Genomic DNA, 22,913 nt, shown 5'->3' with positions numbered 1-22,913 from the left:
CGACTCCGCGTGCGCTCCGTGTCCGTGCGCGCGTGAGTCGTGACGGCGGCGAACGGCCGGGGGGCCGCTTCGTTGTGTCCGCGCGCCGCCTCGCCATTGGGCGGTCCGCCTTGCTGTACGGATGTGGGCTGCGTGATTTTCCACGTAGTACAAAATTGCACCTGCGATTGCGACCCGGTCGATGGTATCGATACGCGCACGTCGTGGCCTGTGCTAATGTTGCTTTCGTGGCGTGCCTACTTCTTCTAGCTGCAAATGGTCCCTCTGGATTAGTACATAATAATAACACTAGGTGGGTGCCCGTGCGTTGCGACGGAACCATATAATAACTTATGTACATATAGGTGAGTGCCCATGCGTTGCAACGAGGATATATAATATCACGGTAACTTATATATTATATGTCTCCGTTGCAACGCACGGACACTCATCTAGTAAGGTACTATACTATATTTAGAACCCAAAATAATGAACACTATAATCGTTAGATGATTTTTTATAAAATAGGATCCCTGATCATGTTTTTGATGTTTAAGTTCTATATTTTAAAATAGAATCTCGTTTAGGACTCCTGTTGGAGATGCTCTTACATATTATAGTATATGTTTAGTCTAATGATACTTTATAACACATTATAATATTAGTACATTTCAAAAGTATTCAGTCGAACATGATAAGTAATATTTGTGGACTAAGTGTTAAATATATTTTCATACAAATCGTAAGTTCCAGTTGGTACAGGCCAAAATTGGTTCCCGTGACAATCGGCCATAGTATGATATTCTTCAACTCACGATTACGGTTCCTGTGTTGCATTGTTCACAGAAGGGCTACGGTTGTACAGTCAGAGCTTCTGTGCTTGCACAGTTAGCAGCCTGGGGTCAACATCACACCATAATTTACCCAACTACAATACCGAGCTTCTGTGTCAGAACTACAACCTACATCGCAACCTAGGCAGCATCCATAACTATAACACATCAATACGAGAATACATAGATTAGATCAAAAGTTAATCTATGTTAAAGTTCCCCACTTGGTCAGAATCGCTTTCATGCTCAAGGAACCGATACTCTCTTGGCCCACCAAGTCGAAGGGCTACAGTTCCAGAGTTCTCTTCGCGCCACTCAATATGTTCCTTCTCCGCAAGCTCTATAACCTGCCACCATTTACATTTCAAAAGTTCAACAACAAGAACATTGTTCAGGCCTTCACAGCAAAATCCAACTACACTGAAACATACAATCGCAGCATACAAATTGCAAATAATAGTGCAACTCCTGTGAAAGCCACATTTTGAGAATAACCAGAATTACTACTCAAATAGGTACTTTCTTACCGAGCGCTTTATTTTTCCCTTCCCTGTACCTTCTGAACCACAACTGGTAATTACCCTCAGTAAGACAGCTGTTTAAGGAACAAAGGCATAAAACACACAAAAAAGGCACAATAAAGCATGAGATAAAACATAGACAACTAAGTGGCGTGAATTAAAGCACTGGCAGAGACTACAACACCGAATCTTGTGTGGTACTCATATGGAATGCAAATACAAATCATCATGTGAATTTTGAGAAGGTTCATAGCATGTTGGACATGTTGGCCATGCAAGTCGATGGTTACTGTGTTCGTTATATGCTTATTTCTGCAAACAGAAGATTAGATCTCAGAAATCAGAACCAAATTACCAAAAGTATTTGAATGACAACTATTACCTGGCTTCAAATATATTCCTGCTGGCCTTCTCGTCTTCTATGCGACCTAGTTCTCGATAATGTTTCCCCTAAAACAAAAAGAAAGTAAATTATTGGTATGATTCAGTGCCAAGTGTACAACAAATAAATGGTACAATACATTGAAATCTTTGCGATGCAGGCCAGATAAGGTTACACATGGCCAGTGATCAGAAATTCAGAACCAACAGGTGCATCCACCAAAGACAGTAATGTTCAAATGAAGACATCAATTAATCATGGCCTCGCACCACCATACTCAAGAGACAGACAACACACATAACTACATTAGTCGTTATGAATAACAAAGGGCAGACCCCCCATAAGGCTGTTTCGAACCCATGGCCTGGTGACTCAGTGAGACAACTCTCACCACTGCACCAAGCCTGCCCTTCTTACATCAGTCGTTATGAAGGAAAAATATAATGTGTGCTTGTGAAAACTGTAGTTCAAAAGATCTTCAGTGGTAGCAACTCAAGCATCAATAAGGCTAAAGCTATGCAGCATCTATGTTAAAAAATCCAAGCATTAGACCTGCATCTTCAACTGCAAGCACTTTCTCAATAGGTTGATTGGTGCCGCACTCTATCATTATTCCACCAAAAGGACCCATGGGGTCAACATCTTGCTACCTTGATCATGTCTAAATATGATATCTAAATCACAGAGCAGTAATATAAACAAACATGTAATCTAAATATTTATGAACAACGTCGATAAATTGAAAAGACCATATGTATCCGATGTGTCATTCAAAAAAATATTAGAACTTTCAAGCATACCTTCCATTGGGCGAGACATCTTTATCACCCTTATTGTAGAGTAGAGCTGCCACGAGTTATCTTCTAGGATCTTGTAACTATTGCCTCAGCGACATTGAATAGACTGCACAACCCACAACAGAAATGAAAATGAAAATCCCATACTTATGCACAGTCAAGTTTGAAGTACTCAACTAATCATCCACTAACCAATTTCCCCATCTCAACTCATCCTGGTACTCAATCGTTGCCTTGTCTCCTCGCCAGCTAAATTGTCCGCGTGAGGATACTCAACAGCAGGCTTGAAAATTGCATTCAGCAACTCCTTCTCATCAGTGGCATTAAAAAACAACCTCTATCCCTTGTGTCCTTGACAATCTTTTGCCAAACGGAATTGCTGTTGAACAGAGTGGTTCCATTCCCCACAATCCATAAGCAATGCCTACAACAAATTGTTAAAAATTAAATAGTTTTTATTATCATGCACCAGATAAAAGATTATGAAGTAATTGAAGTGAAATTTAAATGCTCGGTGCAGAACTTACTTGGCCCTTGTTAGAGCCACGTTAGTCCTCTGTAAGTTTGATAGAAACCCAACTGTACCAGCTCCATTACTCCTGACTATTGATATGATAATTATATCTTCCTCCGCGCCTTGGAAACCATCCACAGATTTTACTTTCACTGAGAAATAATCATTCCTCCTGCAGGCCTTCCCAACCTTTTCCTGTATTGCTCTAACTTGAGCAGTGTATGGACACACAACACCAATAGAAAGCTTGCTTCGTGTAGAAAGTGTCTCTACAATAGATAAAAAGGCAAAAACATTATAACCTGCCCAAACATAAACTGGCTTGATCTTGATCAAATGATATAATACTTATTAGAGAAAGAAATGAAACATACAACTACAGCACTGTACATTATGGCTGGCCTTACCTTTTAACAAACTTTGCACTATCATCACTATAATATGCAACGGAACCATACAATAACACGATAACAATATATATTATAGATATATGCCCGTGCGTTGCGATGGAAGTAAAAGATTTGTATGAAACATTGATACGGAACGACAAACATCACTATAATATGCAAAATATGCGTGGAAAACATTATCAATATCACACAAATTAATTATAAAAAGTTAATTTAGAATTTTTAATTACAGACAAATGTGTCGACAACTGTTCACTAATAAGCTAATCAGAAGACAGAAAAATGAAACAAGTGTTCCTTCTGTACGAGGGTTGGCAAAAAATCATAACGTAAGCTTGGGCACATAAACTGACATGAACCTAGGACCAAGTCCCAGAACTCTAGCATTGCATACTACAGTCTTAAAAGATAAATAAAAAACAGAATTTCAAAATAAAGATCACAGAAAAACTTGCTCGAAAGCTACAAATGGTGATGCACCAGTTACCTCTTTGTTCTTTATCAGAGCCCACATGTAGAGCTTCTCTCCAGCATCTTCTGCACGGCGACCAGCCCACTTTCTTTCATTACAGTGTCCAGCAATCTCCCTAAGATTTTCAGAGAAGGAACCTTAAATTTCTTAGCTGCAGCAGAAAGTGCCATTTTCGCTTCTTCAGATTCAGCAGCATCTTTACACAACTGAAGGCTTGTAAAACACATGTCAAGAGAAAGAGCTCCACCCTTGAACCTAATTTCCTTCAGATTTTTTGAGACTTCATAGAGGCCTCTAAGTGACTTGATAACATCATCTCTCCCAAATATACCATGTACTTCAAGAGAAGAAACTTTAGGCCTAGCAGATCTCCAGCTCATCGCCGATGTTTCACTGAAGAATATCACAGAATGAGCCCTCCAGTATGGGGAGGAAGATGGTGTACACGACGGGATGCTCGCCAGTGAGCCACGACCCTTTGACGATGAGGAACTGCGTCTCCAAGGGGACGTCACGGCCCTAGGAGCCCATCCTTTGTGTCATCCACCACATCTTGAACCAGAACGTGCACATGAACCGCTAGTCCCTGCAGTAACAGATGCAACACAATGGGCAATAGCAGCAGCAAAGAATATGCACATGAGTAGTAGTAGTCGTCAGATGGCTTCAGAATTAACATTGCAAGAATTAACATTGCAAGGGAAGTGATAGGAACATATTTGGTAAACAAACAACAAATAAGTATTTTAGACTTGATAAAATTCAAACGATTGACTTGAGGCACATTTACAAAAATGAAAATATTTTTCACAACCCAGAGGCATGGTCTTGGGGAAAAAAATTAGATCTTGCGTAAGTGTTTGTGTCCATGTTAAACAAAATAAAATACAAGCATAAGTGTCAAAAAAATAAAATACAAGTGTAACTGTTTTCAATAGAAATATGGAACATTGGTTGGATATCCACCGTTAACAATTTTCACTGAGTCATATACTCCTATCATAGCACTGAATAAACTCTTCAATCCCACCAGATATCGCCATGTGCAGGAGATGATAACCATGAATAATCTAGCAGCATGTACAAAATCATTGAAGATGAACTATTGTTGAAGAAAATAAGAATCATTGAAGATGAACTATTGTTGAAGAAAATAAAACAGTTATCTGCAACATGAACTATTGGCATGCATTCTAAAATAAATCTCTACTACTCTAATGATTGGCGAGAGCAGTGTGGGGAACGTGGTTGGAGGTTGGCGAGGGCCGGTGGTGAGCGTGTGTCAGGCCAAGGGCGTAAGAATGGCGGATCAGCAGCAGAGACCGCGCCATCCGCTCGATCGAGATCACCAGCCCGGCGTAGCGTGGCGCCAGCGCGGCCCCGCCGGGGGCGTCAGTGTCGCCGAGCTGTCCTCCAGGAACCCGCCGCCCCGCACCTGCCGTTTCGGAGCGAACGACGGCTGGCCGTCCACATCGAACAGCAGCACCTCCTCGACACGCAGATCTCCTCCTCGGCGCGATCTCGAGGCTCGGCGGACGCGGCGGACGGGGTTGATGAAGGAGCGCGGGGGAGAGGCCGATCGACCACCTTCCATGGAGATCGTGGGCGAGCAGATCGGTTGTTTGGTGGGGGCAGCGTGGGCGGGATGGGCGGGCTCGGCCGTGGATCGCGCCGAGGAGGAGATCTGCGCGCTGAGCAGGAGATCTGTCATGCCGACAGAAGTTCGGTGGGGGAGCGGATTACGCCGGTGGTGAGCATCCTCGACGTAGGCGCGGTTGTACTTGTTGTCCATACCTTCATGGAGCAGCAGAGGTGGTAATCGGCGGCGTAGTCCCACCACACCCAGGGGTGACCGAAGGCGTTGGCGACGCGTGCACGCAGAGCTTACGCAGGTTCTCCACCACCATGTCCCTGTCGTCGTAGCCGGTGACCAGGTCGTCATCCGGGTTCGGCGCGCAGTAGCGGTCACGGTTGGCCCAGATCTGCGAAAAGTGGATTGAGAACATGGAGAAGCGGTTAGCGAAGACGACGCCGTCGACGAGGGGAATGGATGAGTTGCGATGGGTTGACGACGCCGTCATGCGACCCTCGCTCGCCATAAGTAGCCGAGAAACCTCCGTGTAGCGCTTGCTCGGCTCCGATGCGAGGGTGGAGGCGTCTGCTGAGGCAGACGAGACAGTTGTAGCCTCCAGAGCCGGTGGGCAGATTTGGTGGAAGCAGCGAGCAAAAAAGGGAAGGAACATGCAGCGGCGGCGAAGCGTATGGTGAGGAAACCCATGCGGCGGTGGCGAAGTGTATGGTGAGAAAACCCTAGACGTAGAGGCGGCAGCGGCAGGCGTTGGAGATACGTGGTTAGTTGGATTTTGGTGGGACGCAAGCGCGAGGGTGTGCGAGCGAACGCTGACATGGTCCACCCGTCGGCGAGAGAGAGGCAGAACCATGGTGCACGGATGGTCTACATTAGACTCTTATAGAGTAGTAGAGATTTAAGCAGCTTTGTTTGTATATAGTAATTCCTAGTGCTGATTTAGTACTTGCTTTCTTCTTACGCAGATGTTGAAGAGGGGATTGACATGACACATAACAAAAAACAATGAAAACGAGACAGTATATTTTTTTGTGGAAACACATAACAAGTAACACTCTACACCTTATCTGCTTAGATATTGCATAGTCTATAAAATTAGAGCAGTTTCATAATTCACAAGCGTTATCATAATGCTGGCTGAAGAGACCAGACCATTTTCCTGGTACTAAACAAGAGCATGTGTCTATAAAATTATGCAATCTACTGAGTTTTATGACCAGTAACCTTTCAGACTATGAATTAGAATAAGTTTCATTTCTGGTCTTCTATATCACTAAACAATATCTAATTGAGTAACCTATAGAGTTTGAGATAGTCACTACTTGTGTGTGCAAATTTAGTAATAATAGCAAAAAATAAGATGTTTACAATATGAAGAGGTATTAAAAAATTTAAATGTGGATAGAGTTCAGCCACATGGAAATTGTTGGTTGGCACTTGGAAACGGAAGCTGATGGTACCAGTTGCTATTTTTGCAATCTAAAGCTCATTCTTAAAGCCCTTAACGAGTAGCATAAAAAGTTGATAAGAATTGTGTTAGTCATAAGGAAAAGTTCTAAACATAATAATCGGTCTCACTTCAAAGCAACACAATCAAAACAATAATAGTTGAAAACACAAAGTGTTGATCAATTCAAAGTGCAAAGCTTCTAAGCATATATCTAGATCAATGAAGCGGACCTGAGCAGAATTAGATATCAGTAGCAAAACAAGATCACTGCTTGACACAGTCTCCCATATATCACCCAGAGTCCCACTCTCTTCGATGAATCCTGCTGCTTGGGCTTCTTTAAATGATTTAGATTATTTCTAGAGACCAATCTGAAACCAAAACAACAGAATCAGAGACGCAAATGCTGTTTATTGCTTAAGTAACATCGAGTCAACAAGAAATGAAGGAAAATATGACGACCCTTTGAAGTAATGAGATACTTTGTTATTTTTCCCTATCCATATGTATACAGGGAAAATACCAGTTTCGACAGTTTGTGTTTGATCCACAATTTTCATGATATATATCACCCAACAGAAAAATGCAATAGCAGATAAAACTCACCAGCAAGCAATTTTCATGCCCTTCACCACTTAACAGAAAGAATACACCAACAGATAAAACTCAGCAGCAAGCAATTTTCATGTCACTTACCACTTATTAGAAAGAATGCAACAATAGATAAAACTCACCAACAAGCATATTAGCAGCAAGGGTATGTAATTAATGAAAGGTGTCCAAATCCCTGAAAAATGTGACCACACATTGGTGAACTGAATAATATTTCAACAGGAGCAGTACATAACTATAAATTGCAGAATACTTAATTATGATGGCACATCAAAGAATTGAAAAAGCAAGAACTAATAAGGATAATACACTATACACATCATCCAACCATACATAACTAATAAGTATAATCTCTGCAGGAATCCAAACCATGACCACAGAGGCTAAAGCAGAGAAACAGGCTAAATCCAAACCATGGCCACGACCAATCTCACTACGGCCATGCTGAGATTTGGATATGTTTGTAAGGTGCTCGTGTGCCAGATGGAGAAAATACTAACATGGACCATATCCTTCCTTCTTCTAAAGCTTGACAACATCATCATACAAATTATGGCTTAATAAAATACTAACATGGGCCATATCCTTCCTTCCTATGTAATCATTTCTTAGCTGATTTGGTAGTGCATTTCAGGATCTAGCTTCAACAATTCTCTCGCACCAGAAGTTTTTAACAAGCTTATACTTGAGCCTTTTGACGGATCTGCAGGAGTAAAAGTGGGTGACAATTCATTAACCACTTTTGACGGTGTTTTCACATCACAATTCAAAACTTGAGGATTGTTTTCTGGTAATTTGCTTGTGTCCTCGACATGGTGAGGATTCCTTTAGTCTCTATGCAGAGCTAATGACATCAGAAGAAGTTTTCTTGTCGCTGCTTATAAGAAATTAAGTACAGAAGAAGCAGCTAATGACTTCTCTATTATGCTGGACAACATAGAAGTTGATCTCCCATGGGAAGGTTCCCTCTTTGCATACTTCAGTAGGTCAGAAACACTTCCAAAAATCTGCCAATTCTTGTATGGTCAGAGAACGGGACAGTCACTTGAGTTCAGAGATATTTGAGATAGCTACTTCTTAATACCTAAATACAAAAAATACATAATTCAAGCCTAATCTGTGCTTGTTACACCGCTGTCGCTGCTGCTGCATAAGACAAGTATTCAATAGCTACAATGCTATATAGAGAAAATTTTGCAGCAACCGCACAAAACAGACAGCCAACCAAAGAAATAAAATCACCCAAAACAATACACCGTCCCTTCCTGAATCTATCCACCATCGTTATCCCAATAGGCATTGAACCTTCACTTAAAAAATAAAATAATTATTTAGTTCAGAATCTGTGTTTCTTTAGTGTAGTGTGCCAAATTCAGTTATTTTACCCAAACCAAGTAGTTATATATGAATGTATACAAAAAAAGTAATGGATGGTGTTATATAAGTCTTTTTTTACTATCAGTATGTATACTATCCAGATTGCTATCTTCTTTATGCTCTATGTTTGGACCAGAAGAGGGTCTTTGATTATTCAGCCTCTCTTAAAATATTACTTCTGCAGAGTTGCAGGGGAGTCCAAGTATATAAAGGTGGAGACGGAGCTAGTTGCTAAACGAACGGGAGCGGCAGATGGAGGAGGTGTGCATGCGTACCTGAGTAGGCGGAGCGACCGACCGACTGCAAGGTTCAATGGGAGATAAGAACAGGGATGGTGGCGACAAAGGTAGGTGGAGCGCGAGGGATCTGGTGGTGCGCCGGAGACCCATCCTTTTCGCTCTCCGTGTGTCGCCGGGGCTGGGGCCGCCAGTGAGGGGGGCCGAGAGGCGTGCGGCGGGATGCCACCGCCGTGGGAGCCGGAGCCACCAGCGATGGGGGGCGGGAGACGCGCGACTTGGCCCTTGTGAGGGGTGGCGAGGATGGAGCTCGTCCCGGACCTGGCGAGCACGTCGCAGAGCGGGCGGGGATTGCGGAGGGCGGGCGGGCGGATCATGGCGTTCGCGGCTGTCGCGGCGGGCGGGTGGCTCTAGCGATGGGGCGGGAGACGCGCGACTTGGCCCTTGTGCGGGGTGGCGAGGATGGAGCTTGTCCCGGACCTGGCGAGCACGTCGCAGAGCGGGCGTGGATTGCGGCGGGCGGGTGGGCAGATCGTGGCGTTTGCGGCTGTCGCAGCGGGTGGGCGGAGGGCAGGCGGGGATTGCGGCGGGCGGGCGTGCGGATCGCGGCAGGGGCAGAGAGGCGGGGGCAGTCTACGGTACTCTCTTAATAGTTAGTAGAGATTAATAATTGTTCTATCTCCTAACCCTCCGTCACGTAATAATTTTTTTTAGAAAAATTTATATAAGATAGATTAAGTGGTTGTCATTTTTTATGCGCCATGATTAGCTTCTGGCTACAAGGGTTGTTGCAGCCAACTAATATATACAATAGTTAGCTCTTCATTATTAATGTTTGGTCCACTTGTCTCTTTCGCAAGACTTCTTGGTTCTCCCCTTCCCCTTCTCTCATCGCATGTATAAGGGTGGTAATAGATTGTAATGCCTAAGATTTTGGATAAATAAAGGAAGGAGAAGTTAAGTTGTATATATTATATATGAATCTCCTCGTTGGCTTGTATACACACACCTTAACATGTTTAATAAACTAAAGTAAGTAACAAATAAAAAATATATATAAATTTGCATCATGCTGGTACTTTTGTTTGTGCATTTAGACTGTAACGAGAAATCGCAAACACATTTGAATTTGGATATTTAAAAATCAAAATTGAAAAGAAATGAAAAACAAGGAAAAAATCAAAAATAGAAAAGAAAAGAGGAAAAGAAAAGAATTCGGCTCTTTGTCGAGTGCCTAGCTCTTTGCCGAGAGTAATTTATCGGTCACTCGACACAATATAGCACTCGGCGAAGAGTGTCTTTGCGGAGAGCCAAACACTCGGCATCAAAACGGCTCTCGGCAAAGACGTCTTTGCTGAGAGCCCCGCGCTTGGCAAATACGAGCACTCGGCAAAGCGCCGTCGGCCGACGGCAACTGACGTCCGTTAACATTACCGAGTATCTCATTCAGACACTCGGCAAAGTAACTTCTTTGATGAGCGTGTCGTTCAGACACTCGACAAAGAACTTCTTTATCGAGTGCCAGGCAAATAGGCTATCACACCTTACACAAGATTATCACAATCCAAATCAGAGTAAGTGAGGGAGTAGAGTACACACGCAAGAGCGTAATCACAGTAACACACACGCAAATGCAAAGAAGAGAGCACAATGACAAATCGCCAGAGTAACGACTAAGAAAATACGCTCAAATCTCTCTCAAACATTTCGAAGGTGTGGTCACGGAGTCTCGGAGTTGTAGTGTGCTCTTATAATGCTTGTTGTGCGGGTAGAGACGCCCAAGGGCCTCTTTTATAGCCCCAAGGGCCAAGGAAGTCTTTGCCTTCTCCACAAGGAAGCTAAAAAACTTCACTATCTGCAGGCTTACCAGATAGTCCGGTGCGCCACTAGAATCTCGGTTGCCAATGGTCGCTAGCGATCTGATTAGGCAGTTTCGTTTTTCGGCGTGGCACCGGACAGCTACCACGTCAGCTAGACGTTGGTGATTGGCACCCGTCGATGGAGAGAGCCATTGGAGTCTATGTCCGGTTCACCGGACAATGCACTGTTCACTGTCCAGTGAATTTTATAATCAAAATTCTCGAGGACAGTGTCTTCGGTCGTACGCCACACCGGACAGTCCGGTGGATCCTTGACTGGCCCGTTTTGACTATTATTGAGAGGTTTCCTAGCACTTAGACAACACATAGTTAGCAACTTAAACAATTGACTAAGTGTAGAAACCATACCTTTTCATTCCTTTTCAAAAGGATTTGCAATATGCCCAAACTCAAGCCAAAACATACTTTTCTCTATAAATTGAGTTAGAGCCCAAACACGAGTACTAGAAACATTGTTAAGGACCTATGCAACATATTTAGAAGTGCAAACCTCACACTCATACCATTTGTCCCAAAGTTGCATATTTGGGTCCATGTTTGTGCTCTTTTGGACTTGACACCTTCAATTTTCTTTTTACACACCTATGCTCATGCTCATTCCAAGAGGGTTAGTTTAAAGTGATGTGTTGGGTAGTTAATCACTAAACACTTAGAAATGGCCTAAGGGCACATTTTCATTTAAGTTTGTTCTGCTCAGGCTTTGAGGGTGGAGCTGGTGATCTGAAGCCGACAAAGGATGGTGCCAGTACCCTGGAAAAGGGGTATCCGTTACTACAGTATGTAGGTGAGATGTCCATACGGCTATCTTTAGTCGCGTGGCGAACAAACACCTGACCCCACCACGAGGATGGCTCCAGGGCCATCACGTGACCAGGAAAGACGATATACCCCAAGGTGGCTACAGTGGGTCCGGATCCCCACGGGAAAGAGTCGGACCCCTGGATGCACAGACCGGACTTCCTGGCGGGGTTCAAAACCTCCACAAGTACAAATCACACCCCTGGGATGGGTCCCGGACCCCTCAGGAGGGGCCCGGGCCACTCTCAGAAGGGTCCTAAGATGCCAAGGAGAAGAATACCCAGACCTTAATCAAGGTCAGGCAGGGGTCCGGTGCTGACATGTGTCCGGACCAGGCCGCGAGCGCTTCCACTCCCCGCTCAGGCGGAGGCCCGATGCTGCCACGTGCCATATCGCCCGTGACGTAAGCCAGCGGGCGGAGCCTGACGTAAGGCCTCTGGGCCGCACGATCTCTACATTTATTGCGGAGAAGATGCACCACCTGTCAATCCCGCTGACAGACGATGTGCCCCCTCAGCATTTAATGTGGCATGTCCACTCCGTTGGCAGGCGGCGTCCAGGCCATCCTGCAGGCGGCGTGCCTGTCCAATCCATTGTCAAACAGTACGCCCGTGCTGTGAGGTGGACTGTGTCCGTCATCACTTATACGTTGCCAGGGAAGCTTCCCCTGCACGCCAATGCTATGCGGATCACGGATGTCAGGGCGCAAGAAGATTGCTCCAGCAACGAACATTAGTTGCTCGAGTATTACACCCGTTATGTTCTTGGGCCCACATGTCGGGGCTCAGTACCCTTGTACATGCCCCCCTTAGCTATAAAAGGGGAGGCATGCACCGGAGCAAGCTCAGGATGATCTATGCCCACAACAAGCACACTTAGACCTAGCTCAGGCTTACAAGTTCATACAATCTCAATACATTACACAATGGAGTAGGGTGTTACGCTCCGGCGGCCCAAACCACTCTAAACTCTTGTGTGTTCTTGCGTTCTTCCCATTTTCCAACTAATAAGCAAAACGCTTAGGCCCCTCCTCATCTTAGGATTTAGGGCGGATGCATTCCGCCACCTGGTCGGAGATTTCCTCTCCGACATTTGGCGCGCCAAGGAAGGGGGCCTGACATTAGGTTTTTGCTTGTTTTCTCGCTCAGCATGATAGTACAAATCGTGGAGCACCGCGCCGAGACTTCTGTGGATTTGCTGGTGGAGGAGGAAGCTGCCTCTTTCACGCCACAGGTTCCCAACCGCCTAGTGCCAGGCACTGCTGCTGTGTACGCTGCACGACAGCATACAACTGTGTAGACATCCCGGACTCTGTCGAGGGCGGCTCCGGGGGCATTGTCTACAGCCATGGAGTTGCTGCGTCACCCTCCAAGCTCCACGGCCTCACCGGGGGCCATGAAGCAGTGGCGGGATGACGTCGACCGACTGCTCGGCATGGCATATTCTACCTCGACCAGGTCGAGGCCACGGTCATCCCGGCGCCAACATGAGGCGTCGGCGTCTGTGCGCTCACCCTCAGTAAGGGGTGCACAGACCAATGACCTTCGGGCAGAGCTCAACCGCAGGCGTGCGGGAGAGGATGCCCGGGTCTCTCTGGAGAGGGCGCGGGAGCGCCGACAAAACCTCGAGGGTCATGAAGACGCTCGAGTCTCTCTAGACAGGGCGCGTGAGCGCCGGCTAAACATCGAGGGTCGCAACCTCGATCAAGACTTTGTTGCGGTAGCACCGCAACCCTCAGTGGGCGCCCGGTTCCAGACGGGTGTCCCCTTGGCCGGCGTGGGCGGCGCCGCTCTCGCGGATCACCTCCGCGTGGCGACCTGGCCATCCAAGTTCCGGCCGCACCTGCCAGAAAAGTACGACGGTACGTCAAATCCGTCGGAATTTCTGCAGGTGTACGTCACCGCTATCACAGCAGCAGGTGGAAACACCGCTGTTATGGCGACATATTTTCATGTCGCCTTGTCTGGGCTTGCCCGGACTTGGCTCATGAATCTTGCCCCAGGATCAATCTATTCCTGGGAAGAGCTCTGCGCGCGGTTCACAGCGAACTTCGCCAGCGCTTACCAACAGCACGGCGTGGAGGCCCACCTCCATGCAGTAAGGCGAGAACCCAGGGAGACTCTCCGGACGTTTATCTCTCGCTTCACTAAGGTGCGAGGTACTATACCTCGCATTTCCGATGCTTCCATCATCACGACCTTCTGTCAGGGAGTACGTGATGAAAAATTGTTGGAGAAGTTGGCCACGCATGACGTGGAGACTGTCTCCACACTCTTCACTCTGGCTGACAAGTGCGCCAGAGCCACCGAGGGCAGGGCATGGCACTCAGCCCCACAAACTGGGGTCGCCCAGACGGGTGGCTCAGGTGCCGTCCCCTGGGACGGTAAAAAGAAAAAGAAAGGTCGCGGTCAACCACTCTAGTCGTCGTAGCTGTGACTGGGGGCCGGGGCGACCACAACAAGCACCCACGGCCGAAGAGGGGTAACAGTGGCTCATGCCCTGTACACCCCAATAGTCGCCATAGCGCAGCGGAGTGTCGCGAGATCATCGACCTCGCGAAACGCGACAGTGAGCGGCGCGAGCAGTCTTCCAAGGATGGCTCCCCGCCTCGTCGCCGACCTGGCAAGGAAAGGGTTGACAATGACGAGGTGGTGAGAGCACCTAGAGGGGGGGGGGTGAATAGGTGATCCTGTAAAACTTGAAAACTTAAGCCACAAAAACTTGATTAAGCGTTAGCACAGTAAATGTCAAGTGGCTAGAGAGGAGTCTCAACAAAAATAACCACAAGAAATCAATCACAGAGATGGCACAGTGGTTATCCCGTGGTTCGGCCAAGACCAACGCTTGCCTACTCCACGTTGTGGCGTCCCAACGGACGAGGGTTGCAATCAACCCCTCTCAAGCGATCCAAAGACCCACTTGAATACCACGACGTTTTGCTTGCTTTTCTCTATCCCGTTTGCAAGGAATCTCCACAACTTGGAGCCTCTCGCCCTTACACTTGAAGTTCACAAAGAAGCACGGAGCAAGGAAGGGATTAGCAACGCACACAAGACACAAAAATCAGAGTGACACCACGCACACAAGTCGCAACAAGAGCTCGCAACACAACCCAATGAGTTTACAACTCCACTAGAGCTCTATATGCTATCACAAAGAAACAAATGCGCGGAATCGATGTCTTGGTGCTTAGGAATGTTGTAGGAATGCTTGGTATGCTCCTCCATGCGCCTAGGGGTCCCTTTTATAGCCCCAAGGCAGCTAGGAGCCGTTGAGAGCAATCTAGGAAGGCTGATCTTGCCTTCTGTCGACTGGCGCACCGGACAGTCCGGTGCACACCAGACACTGTCCGGTGCCCGATTTCCTTCCAAAAATGGCGCAGTCGACCGTTGGCAGCCTGAGAGCCGTTGGCGCACCGGACATGTCCGGTGCACACCGGACAGTCCGGTGCCCCCTTCTAGCCGTTGGCTCGGCCACGTGTCCCGCGCAGATTGCGCGGCCGACCGTTGGCTCACCGGACAGTCTGGTGCACACCGGACAGTCCGGTGAATTATAGCCGTACGTCACCGGTGAATTCCCGAGAGCGGCCACTTCGCTCGAGCCAGCCTGGCGCACCGGACACTGTCCGGTGCACCACCGGACAGTCCGGTGCCCCCAGACTCAGCAGAGTCTTGGCTGCTCGAGCCAAGACATTTCCAATTGGATTTTTCCTGTTTCCAGCACTTAGACACAATACATTAGTCCATAAAACAATGTACTAAGTCTGAGAAACATACCTTTATCCTTGATTTGTACTTTGTCCACCTTTTTACACTTAGGCACTTGTGTTGGACACTAAATCACCAAAATACTTAGAAATGGCCCAAGGGCACATTTCCCTTTCAATCTCCCCCTTTTTGGTGATTTATGCCAACACAACATAAAGCAAGTAGAACAAGTACAAAATCAATTTAAATAAGAACCCTAAATTGTTTTGATTCAATTTTGACATATATGGATCATCCTTTGCCACCACTTGGTTTGTTTTTGCAAATCAAACTCAAATTCCTATCTCTAAGTCAAATCCACTTGTAGAGACATAAAGAGAGGTATTCCAAAGAAATTTGATCAAGGATTTCAAAAACTCCCCCTTTTTCCCATAATCAACACTTCTTCCCACAAGAGGCCAACTTTTGACATAAGAGATAATAAAAGAGTTTTGACAAACCAAAAGCTCTAATCTACTATTTTCAAAATCTCTCAAGTGGTAGCTGATCCATTTATCGCTTTGGCCTTTATTTTCTCCCCCTTTGGCATCAAGCGCCAAAACAGGATCAATCTTGGCCCTTTAACCCCATTGCCTCACTATAATCTTCAAATGAGAACACAAAGGCAATAAGAGTACATGAGATGAACTTGGAATAAGTTACCCTCTCATCGGAGTGCAGTGGAAGTCTTTCATGGTCCAAGTTCACCTTTTCCCTTTCAAACTTCTTTGAGACTAAAACAAGCAAACTCAAGCACATGGTTAGTCTCAAAGGGTCAAGTTGTAGCACAGCTCCCCCTGAATATGTGCATCACTTGCAAAAAGGACTTGTGAGGTCCAGGGAGAGTTTGTACAACTTGAGCACCATACATAGGCAACAATATGCATAAGGAACATGATCAAAGGCATAAACACATGTATGCTATAAATCAATCCAAGTTCCGCGAATCTAGGACATTTAGCTCACTACGCAGCCTGCAAAAGGTCTTTTCATCTAAAGGCTTAGTGAAGATATCGGCTAGCTGGTTCTCGGTGCTAACATGAAACACTTCGATATCTCCCTTTTGCTGGTGATCTCTCAAAAAGTGATGCCGGATGTCAATGTGCTTTGTGCGGCTGTGCTCAACAGGATTTTCCGCTATTCGGATAGCACTCTCATTATCACATAGGAGTGGGACTTTGCTCAGATTGTAGCCAAAGTCCCTGAGGGTTTGCCTCATCCAAAGTAGTTGCGCGCAACACTGTCCTGCGGCAACATACTCGGCCTCAGCGGTGGATAGGGCAACGGAAGTTTGTTTCTTAGAGTTCCACGACACCAGGGACCTTCCTAAGAATTGGCACGTCCCCGATGTACTCTTCCTATCGACCTTACATCCAGCATAGTCGGAATCTGAGTACCCAATCAAGTCAAAGTTAGACCCCTTTGGATACCAGATCTCGAAGCAAGGCGTAGCGACTAAATATCGAAGAATTCGCCTCACAGCCACTAAGTGACACTCCTTAGGATCGGATTGAAATCTAGCACACATGCATACGCTAAGCATAATATCCGGTCTACTAGCACATAAGTAAAGCAAAGAACCTATCATGGACCGGTATGCTTTTTGATCAACGGACTTACCTCCTTTGTTGAGGTCGGTGTGTCCGTCAGTTCCCATCGGCGTCTTTGCGGGTTTGGCGTCCTTCATCCCAAACCGCTTTAGCAAGTCTTGTGTGTACTTCGTTTGGGAGATGAAAGTGCCGTCCTTGAGTTGCTTCACTTGGAACCCAAGGAAGTAGTTCAACTCGCCCATCATCGACATCTCGAATTTCTGCGTCATCACCCTGCTAAACTCTTCACAAGACTTTTGATTAGTAGAACCAAATATTATGTCATCGACATAAATTTGGCACACAAAAAGATCGCCATCACAAGTCTTAGTGAAAAGAGTTGGATCGGCTTTCCCAACCTTGAAAGCATTAGCAATTAAAAAGTCTCTAAGGCATTCATACCATGCTCTTGGGGCTTGCTTAAGTCCATAGAGCGCCTTAGAGAGCTTACACACATGGTCGGGGTACCGTTCATCCTCGAAGCCAGGGGTACCTCCTCCTTGATCGGCCCGTTGAGGAAAGCGCTCTTCACATCCATTTGGTACAACCTGAAAGAATGGTGAGCGGCATATGCTAGCAAGATACGAATTGATTCTAGCCTAGCCACAGGAGCAAAAGTCTCCTCAAAGTCCAAACCTGCGGCTTGGGCATAACCTTTTGCCACAAGTCGAGCCTTGTTCCTCGTCACCACCCCGTGCTCGTCCTGTTTGTTGCGGAACACCCACTTGGTTCCCACAACATTTTGCTTGGGACGAGGCACCAGTGTCCAAACTTCATTGCGCTTGAAGTTGTTGAGTTCCTCCTGCATGGCCAACAACCAGTCCGGATCTAGCAAGGCCTCTTCTACCCTGAAAGGCTCAATAGAAGAGACAAAAGAGTAATGCTCACAAAAATTAACTAATCTTGAACGAGTAGTTACTCCCTTGCTAATATCACCCAATATTTGGTCGACGGGATGATCCCTTTGGATCGTCGCTCGAACTTGGGTTGGAGGTGCCTGAGGTGCTTCTTCCTCTTCAACTTGATCATCCTGTGCTCCCCCTTGATCATGCGCCTCCACTTGAGGTACCTGTTCGTCATCTTGGGTTGGGGGATGCACCATAGTTGAGGAAGACGGTTGATCTTGCTCCAATTGTTCCTGAGGCCGTACATCTCCAATCGCCATGGTGCGTATTGCGGCCGTTGGAACGTCTTCTTCATCTACATCATCAAGATCAACAACTTGCTCTCTTGGAGAGCCATTAGTCTCATCAAATACAACGTCGCTAGAGACTTCAACCAAACTGAAAGTCGCCTAGAGGGGGGGGGGTGAATAGGGCGAAACTGAAATTTACAAATATAAACACAACTACAAGCCGGGTTAGCGTTAGAAATATAATAGAGTCCGCGAGAGAGGGTGCAAAACAAATCGCAAGCGAATAATGAAGTGAGACACGCAGATTTGTTTTACCGAGGTTCGGTTCTCTCAAACCTACTCCCTGTTGAGGAGGCCACAAAGGCCGGGTCTCTTTCAACCCTTTCCCTCTCTCAAATGGTCCCTCGGACCGAGTGAGCTTTCTCTTCTCAAATGCTTAGAACACAAAGTTCCCACAAGGACCACCACAAGATTGGTGTCTCTTGCCTCAATTACAAGTGAGTTTGATCGCAATGAAGATTGAAAGAAAACACGATTGCAAAAACCAAGCGACAAGAGCGACAAATAACACACAGATCACTTTCTCTCTCAAGTCACTAATCACTAATGATCTCTTTTCTCAATTGTGAAACTTGGAGAGATGGAGGCTTTGAATGTGTCTTGGAATGGATTGCTAGCTCTTGTATTGAATGTTGAAGGTTGGAATGCTTGGGGTGAAGTGAATGGAGGTGGTTGGGGTTGTATTTATAGCCACCAACCACTTCCTAGCCGTTACTCCATTCTGCTGAGCGCGGACGGTCCTGCCCGCCAGGTCCGGACGGTCCGCCCCTGTAGATCAACGGCTGAAAAAGCAACGGTCAGCAGTAACGGCTATATCAACGGCTATATTGCATTTAATGCGTCGTCAGATGTCAGACAGACCCAGTCGCGGACGGTCCGGTCGTGCACCCCGGACGGTCCGCGAGGCCGCTATAATTCATTCTTCCGAACCCGTCACCTTCGGGTTTTTCGGATCCTTGCCTACCGGACGGTCCGCGCCTGAGGCCGGACGGTCCGAGCGAGGTCTTAGACGGTCCGCGCTTATCCTCCGGACGGTCCATAGTGTAGACTCGGATTTTTGCATTGGTTCTGTCCGAGGGTCATCCTTGTGTCGCGGACGGTCCGCCGCAAGGGCCCGGACGGTCCGCGCTTGGCCTATTTTTCCAAAAAGCTTCTCCTGTCCGGAATAATCTACGGTATTTCGGACAGTCGATTTAGTATAGTTATAGATGAACCTTTGACACCTGTAGAACATATAATCTAGAGCAAACTAGTTAGTCCAATTATTTGTGTTGGGCAATTCAACCACCAAAATCAATTAGGAAGTAGGTGTAAGCCAAATTCCCTTACAATCTCCCCCTTTTTGGTGATTGATGCCAACACAAACCAAAGCAAATATAAAAGTGCATATTTGAACTAGTTTGCATAATGTAAGTGCAAAGGTTGCTTGGAATTGAGCCAATAAGAATTCTTGCATGGATTGTTTCTTTATTTTTAACATTTTGGGACCACGCATGCACCACATGTTTTGTTTTTGCAAATTCTTTTGTAAATCTTTTTCAAAGTCTTTTTGCAATTAGTCAAAGATAGATGAATAAGATTTCGAGAAGCATTTTCAGGATTTGAAATTCTCCCCCTGTTTCAAATGCTTTTCCTTTGACTTAAACAAAACTCCCCCTAAATGAAATCCTCCTCTTAGTGTTCAAGAGGGTTTTGAGATATCAAGTTTTGAAAATACTACTTGCTCCCCCTTTCGAACACAAAGAGATACCAATTTGAAATTTACCAATTGAAAATCATTATTTTTTAAAAAAATTAGGGTGGTGGTGTGGTCCTTTTGCTTTGGGCCAATACTTTCTCCCCCTTTGGCATGAATCGCCAAAAACGGATACTTGGAATGAAGTATAGGCCCGTTCTAGCTACTTTCTCCCCTTTGGCAAGGAAAACATATAAGTGAAGATTATACCAAAGATGGAGAGTGATGCGGAGCGACGGCGAAGGATGAGTAGTAGAGTGGAGTGGAAGCCTTTGTCTTCGCCGAAGACTCCAATTCCCCTTTCAATATACCTATGACTTGGTTTGAAATATACTTGAAAACACATTAGTCATAGCATATAAAAGAGACATGATCAAAGGTATATTTATAAGCTATGTGTGCAAATTAGCAAAAGAAATTCCTAGAATCAAGAATATTGAGCTCATGCCTAAGTTTGGTAAAAGTTTGTTCATCAAGTGGCTTGGTAAAGATATCGGCTAATTGATCTTTAGTGTTAATGTATGAAATCTCGATATCCCCCTTTTGTTGGTGATCCCTAAGAAAATGATACTGAATGGCTATGTGTTTAGTGCGGCTATGCTCAACGGGATTATCCGCCATGCGGATTGCACTCTCATTATCACATAGAAGAGGAACTTTGGTTAATTTGTAACCGTAGTCCCGCAGGGTTTGCCTCATCCAAAGCAATTGCGCGCAACAATGGCCTGCTGCAATGTACTCGGCTTCGGCGGTAGAAAGAGCGACTGAATTTTGCTTCTTTGAAGCCCAAGACACCAAGGATCTTCCCAAGAACTGGCAAGTCCCCGATGTGCTCTTTCTATTAATCTTACACCCCGCCCAATCGGCATCCGAATAACCAATCAAATCAAATATGGATCCCCGAGGGTACCAAAGCCCAAACTTAGGAGTATAAGCCAAATATCTCAAGATTCGTTTTACGACCGTAAGGTGGGATTCCTTAGGGTCGGATTGGAATCTTGCACACATGCAAACGGAAAGCATAATGTCCGGTCGAGATGCACATAAATAAAGCAATGAACCAATCATCGACCGGTATACCTTTTGATCGACGGATTTACCTCCCGTGTCGAGGTCGAGATGCCCATTGGTTCCCATAGGTGTCTTGATGGGCTTGGCATCCTTCATTCCAAACTTGGTTAGAATGTCTTGAGTATACTTTGTTTGACAAATGAAGGTGCCCTCTTGGAGTTGCTTGACTTGGAATCCTAGAAAATACTTCAACTCCCCCATCATAGACATCTCGAATTTCTGTGTCATGATCCTACTAAACTCTTCACATGTAGATTCGTTAGTAGACCCAAATATAATATCATCAACATAAATTTGGCATACAAACAAATCATTGTCAAGAGTTTTAGTGAATAAAGTAGGATCGGCCTTGCCGACTTTGAAGCCATTTGTAATAAGGAAATCTCTAAGGCATTCATACCATGCTCTTGGAGCTTGCTTGAGCCCATAAAGCGCCTTAGAGAGCCTATAGACATGATTAGGATACTCACTATCTTCAAAGCCGGGAGGTTGCTCAACATAGACCTCTTCCTTGATTGGTCCATTGAGGAAAGCACTCTTCACGTCCATTTGGTAAAGCTTGAAGCCATGGTAAGTAGCACAGGCTAACAATATACGAATTGACTCAAGCCTAGCTACGGGTGCATAGGTTTCACCAAAATCCAAACCTTCGACTTGTGAATACCCCTTGGCCACGAGTCGAGCTTTGTTCCTTGTCACCACACCATGCTCGTCTTGCTTGTTGCGGAAGACCCACTTGGTTCCTACAACATTTTGATTAGGACGTGGAACCAAATGCCATACCTCGTTCCTCGTGAAGTTGTTGAGCTCCTCTTGCATCGCCATCACCCAATCCGAATCTTGGAGTGCTTCCTCTACCCTGTGTGGCTCAATAGAGGAAACAAAAGAGTAATGCTCACAAAAATGTGCAACACTAGATCGAGTGGTTACCCCCTTATGAATGTCGCCGAGGATGGTGTCGACGGGGTGATCTCGTTGGATTGCTTGGTGGACTCTTGGGTGTGGCGGCCTTGGTTGTTCATCCTCCTTGTCTTGATCATTTGCATCTCCCCCTTGATCATTGCTGTTATCTTGAGGTGGCTCATCTCTTTGATCTTCTCCTTCATCAACTTGAGCCTCGTCCTCATTTTGAGTTGGTGGAGATGCTTGCGTGGAGGAGGATGGTTGATCTTGTGCATGTGGAGGCTCTTCGGATTCCTTAGGACACACATCCCCAATGGACATGTTCCTTAGCGCGGTGCACGGAGCCTGTTCTTCACCTATCTCATCAAGATCAACTTGCTCTACTTGAGAGCCGTTAGTTTCATCAAACACAACGTCACAAGAAACTTCAACTAGTCCTGAGGACTTGTTAAAGACTCTATATGCCCTTGTGTTTGAATCATATCCTAGTAAAAAGCCTTCTACAGTTTTAGGAGCAAATTTAGATTTTCTACCTCTTTTAACAAGAATAAAGCATTTGCTACCAAAAACTCTAAAATATGAAATATTGGGCTTTTTACCAGTTAGGAGTTCATAGGATGTCTTCTTGAGGATTCGGTGTAGATATAACCGGTTGATGGCGTAGCAAGCGGTGTTGACTGCCTCGGCCCAAAACCGATCCGGTGTCTTGTACTCATCAAGCATGGTTCTTGCCATGTCCAATAGAGTTCGATTCTTCCTCTCCACTACACCATTTTGTTGTGGCGTGTTGGGAGAAGAGAACTCATGCTTGATGCCCTCCTCCTC

General features: G+C 45.8%; 3 long non-coding RNA genes across 3 annotated transcripts; all 3 read right to left on the bottom strand.

Moving 5' to 3' along the window:
- Positions 1-671: 671 nt before the first annotated feature.
- On the bottom strand, positions 672-1,413 carry LOC103654326 (uncharacterized). Its single transcript, XR_566024.2, has 2 exons — positions 1,340-1,413; positions 672-1,159 (listed from the first exon to the last, which is right to left on the bottom strand). It is a non-coding gene; the product is annotated as an uncharacterized lncRNA (long non-coding RNA).
- Positions 1,414-2,002: 589 nt separating this feature from the next.
- On the bottom strand, positions 2,003-4,472 carry LOC103654327 (uncharacterized). Its single transcript, XR_002268851.3, has 5 exons — positions 3,924-4,472; positions 3,040-3,295; positions 2,705-2,936; positions 2,516-2,618; positions 2,003-2,389 (listed from the first exon to the last, which is right to left on the bottom strand). It is a non-coding gene; the product is annotated as an uncharacterized lncRNA (long non-coding RNA).
- Positions 4,473-6,965: 2,493 nt separating this feature from the next.
- LOC111591322 (uncharacterized) lies at positions 6,966-9,431 on the bottom strand. Its single transcript, XR_002750488.2, has 2 exons — positions 7,681-9,431; positions 6,966-7,317 (listed from the first exon to the last, which is right to left on the bottom strand). It is a non-coding gene; the product is annotated as an uncharacterized lncRNA (long non-coding RNA).
- Between the last annotated feature and the right edge of the window lie 13,482 nt (positions 9,432-22,913).

Source organism: Zea mays, chromosome 4 (assembly GCF_902167145.1).
Source record: "Zea mays cultivar B73 chromosome 4, Zm-B73-REFERENCE-NAM-5.0, whole genome shotgun sequence".
Lineage (NCBI taxonomy): Eukaryota > Viridiplantae > Streptophyta > Magnoliopsida > Poales > Poaceae > Zea > Zea mays.
The sequence above is the reverse complement of the archived record's forward strand: the minus strand, read 5'-3'. Positions and strand labels throughout refer to the sequence as shown.